Source organism: Heterocephalus glaber, unplaced genomic scaffold (genome assembly GCF_053883595.1).
Source record: "Heterocephalus glaber isolate CG9 unplaced genomic scaffold, H.glaber_assembly_v1.0 deba00000676, whole genome shotgun sequence".
In the NCBI taxonomy this organism is placed as follows: Eukaryota; Metazoa; Chordata; class Mammalia; order Rodentia; family Bathyergidae; genus Heterocephalus; species Heterocephalus glaber.
Genome location: NW_028258156.1, coordinates 5,379,417 through 5,383,644, shown reverse-complemented (window position 1 = coordinate 5,383,644; position 4,228 = coordinate 5,379,417). Strand labels below are relative to the sequence as shown.

The following is a 4,228-nucleotide window of genomic DNA, read 5'->3' as shown; positions in this document are numbered from 1 at the left end:
TCTAACTAAACAGAGCATACTCAAGATGGAAACCAAAGCCTTTTTGTAACCTAATCTTGGAAGTGACATCTCATCACTGCTATCATTTTCTGTTCATCAGAATAGTCAGTAGGTCTAGCCTTCATTCCAAGAGAAAGGATTACATGAAGCATGAATGCTAGCAAGAGATACCTACCACAGATACACACCTCATTCTTCGTAACTATAGCACAGTATTCCAAAGTTTGTGTGGATTATATTTTTAAAAATTGTCAGCTATAATTTCTCTTTATGTCCTTTTCACTTCCTGCCATTAATTAGTTGTACATTTTTCTCTATGATTTGTATTAGTTAATACTCCTTTTTAATATTTTTGTTGGGGTTTTTACCTTGCTGCCAACACTGAGAACAAGACAAAACTCTTGGGATGCTTTCTCTCCCCACCTACGTTTTTATTTTCTTGAACTCATCTTAAATCATAATTCTAGATCAGGGTTACCCTCGACGATATAGCACTAGACACGTGCGGCTATAGAACACTTAAGATGAGATGTGGCTGGTCTGCACTGAGATGTGCTGTAAGTAAAAAATATACAGTGCACTTCAAGGACAGTACAAAAACTGTAAAATCTATTGTTCATAATCTTATATTGGTTGTTATTTTGAAATTATACTTTGTATACATTGGATTAAGTAAAATATATTATTGAAATTAACCTGTTTCTTTTTGCTCTTTTTAATATAAATATTAGAAAATTTGTTCAGTTATGTGGTTCACAGATGTACTTTGTATTATATTTTTATTAATAGTGCTGTTGTAAGTTGTTTTTATTTTTAACAGTGTCTTTATTTTCTTAGCAGTAATACCTTTAACAACCACCTTAAACTTTTCACCATATTATCAATAATTATTTGGACTTAAATATAAGTTTTATTAGTATTTGGTTCACTTTTCCTTGTATCCTATGACTTCCTCTTTCTTTATTTTTTCATTTATTTCATTTCATTTTGTTTTATTTATTTATTTATTTTTGGTACTGGGGATTGAACTGGGGACCTTGCACTTGTGAGGCTATTTTTTTTACTTTTTATTTTTTTGGTAATTTCAACCTTAAGCAGTTCTTTCATACACAGTCTGTGGCATATAAACTTTCCAAGTCCTTGCATATCTGAAAGTGCTTTATTTTTCTACCATCCTTGATTTATAATTGGCTGGGTAGAGAACTGCTCCATTTTCTCTGACAATCTATTGTTGGTGGTTCTGAGTTAGCATAGGTAAGGACCAGGGATTTAGCTCAGTGGTTCCATCACCTGCCTTGCAAGCACAAGGACCTGAGTTCGATCACTGGTACCAAAAAAAAAAAAAAGATTTAGTGTAGGTAATCTGTTCCTTTTTGCTGACTATGAACCCTCAGGACTGTCTCTTTATTCTGGAAGTTCAGATTTGTCAGTAGGAGGTGTCAAATACTGAGTTGTCCGTCGCCCCGCCCCCCAACTAATTCTGCTTGGTATTCAGGAGGCGCTTGTAGAACTCATTTATTTAGCTATGAGATTTTTAAAATTTCATTTTTTTCATATTTTCTAAATTTCTGGGTACCTTATAATAAAGTTATTAGAAACTTTGGAGCTATTCTTCATGAGTCTTTCTCTGTCTTTCTTTCTCTCTCTTTCTCTTATTTTCCAACACTCAGAGAATCTCTTTTTTCAGTCTTTCTTTAATTTGATCTTCAGTTGAGTCTATTTTTCTATTCTTGATGATTAGGTTTTGTCTGTTAGCCTTCATCTTCAGTCTGTACTTCAATAGGAATTGAAGAGGAAGGATATTCAGTTCCTTTCAGACTGCCGTTCTGAATCACATTCTTGCAGTTTATGTTTGTTCTCTAATTTATTTTTTTAGGCATGAAGTAGAATTTATCAGTGGGCCTGAGTAAAGAGGGGGAAGCCCAATGGGAGCCTTCATGAGGATCAGGCCCACCACTAGTTCAGGAAAGTAGGACTCAGGATGTATTGGACCCTACAACCATTCAGAATGAACCATTTCTCAGCCACCACATGTTCAAATTCATACTCAGTAAACTTGATAAAGCCTCCTTTCTTTAAGATGTGGATCTTCTGGGTCCAGGGAAGTTGAGCTTGGTCTTGTGTCTCTGAGCCTCAATCACATGCTCCTTGGTTCAATTCATTCAGCTTGGTACAGATGGAGAGAATGACTTGTCCTTTGTGAAGCCTGGCCACTGTGCCCTGGGGATTCCCAAAGGCACCTTGTATTCCTGTCTGCAGCGTAGATTGGGACTAGTATGAGGTCAAGCACATTAACACACATTAGAGAGGGCCATCTTCAGGTTCTTTAGAATAACTCATATATGCAACAGGCTGCATACACTACCAAGAAGGCTGCTACTTGCAACCATCACGCACTGGGCTCTCATAAGCAAAGGAGTCTTTATTAGCTGCAGGTGCTCTTTTATTGAATCTCCCTCCCCTTTTTTAGGATTCTTTTCCATAGGGCTTGGCTAGAGGACAATTGGGTAACAGAAACCATAGTGTGTTCACCACTTACCCTTCTTTTTAAGTTGGAGGATTGTTTTAGTTTTAAGCCTGGATATCTTCAATCTCTTCTCTTTCATTTAGTTATTTTCTGGTGTGTTCTCCATTTCTCAGCCAAATATTCTCAAACCTAGCTACACATTAAAACCATTGGGGGAAAAAAACACTGGAAAGATAGTTTTGATTTTTTATTGGGAAAAAAGGCACATAACATAGAGACGATAATTTTAGCCATTTTGAGTGTATAATTCAGTGATGTTTAGCACATTACCAGTTTTTTGCAACGATAACAACTACATAGCCAAACCTTCTACTGGGCTACAAACTCAACTACTTGCAGAACTGAGACAAACTTGATGACATGTTGGTAATGAAATGCAACAGTAAACCAAACCTTATAGTATTGATCATTGTGGTTTTACTATTTACTAAAGGCCTTTCTACTTGATCCTTTTCCCCTGAGTTCCAATAGCCACTTTCCAGTTTAATTCAAATAGATGAGTGAGCTTGGATTTTGTAGGTTAATATCAAAAGAAAAACTATAGCTATGTTAAAGCCTAGAAAAAGGGTCTATGAACTAATGTATTTTCTAAGTTTTGGACTCAGAGGTGGACACCCAAGGGTGTATACATCACACTTTTCTCTTACTTTATATCATCATTTAGAATAAGTCTCATCAAACACTTTTCAAAGAACTTTTAATCAACCCTGTGGAGCAGAGAGGACAGTATTCTTGACCCCATCCACAAGGGTATGTCACATAGGAGGCTTACAGAAAACACAAACAATTAGGAACATCTACTATCCCACAGAATTATTGCAAATAGCAATAAAACTGGTGGGTTTTTCCACAAGAGGGGGCAGTTTAAAATCATTACTTTATAAGATAGAATTTATGGCCAGGTTTGGTGGATCACATTTGTAGTCCCAGAACTCGGGAGGCTGAGGCAGGAGGATTGGAGGATCCCTGTGAGTTCAAGGCCCACCCGGACAACATAATGAGACCCTGTCTCAAAAATTTTTTTTAAAAGATAGAATTTATATAGCAATCAGTTATATATAACTTACAAAGAATGAATACAGCTCAAAGACATTGCACAGAACAGAGCTAGGATCTGATAATTTAGAAAGATATGTCATAAACAATGGATATTTTCCCATTGAAATGGAAAATTTTGTCTACATCCCCAAAGATAGCACATGATTGGTACTTGTTTAGTCATTTAAAAATTTTTTTTTAAAGTCTACATTTAGAACAATTATTTTCTTTTTTCTTTTTCTTTTTTTTTTGTGAGGGGGTACCAAGGATCAAACTCAGGACCTTGCGCTTGCAAGGCAGGTGGCAGAAGCTAAATCCCCAGCCCTTAGAACAATTATTTTTCAAAAGAAGAAGTTCTAAGGGTATGACTTACAGTTACCAGGTCAATTCTTTTTTCTTTTTTAAATCTCTAGAGCCAAAGACAGTGTTAGCACACCAGGGCTCAAGTGTTAAAGAACATGCTAGACTCAAAGTGACACTATTGAAGAGAACAAGAAATGGGACAAGCTTGAGATGGTTTCTTTTGGAAGAAACCCCCACACCAGGTGCCCAAGTTCAAAGTCAGGCTCCTGCTGAGTGGGTCTTGGAATCTGAGCAAAGCAGTTGGTGAAGGCAAAAAGGCTGGGAGTCCAAGAGTACTTTGGGGCCTGAAGTCAAGGTGAT

At 36.6% G+C, this 4,228-nt stretch overlaps 1 pseudogene; it reads right to left on the bottom strand.

Annotated features, from left to right (window-relative positions):
• Positions 1–2,309: 2,309 nt before the first annotated feature.
• On the bottom strand, positions 2,310–2,435 carry LOC147829228 (small nucleolar RNA SNORA70; annotated as a pseudogene).
• Between the last annotated feature and the right edge of the window lie 1,793 nt (positions 2,436–4,228).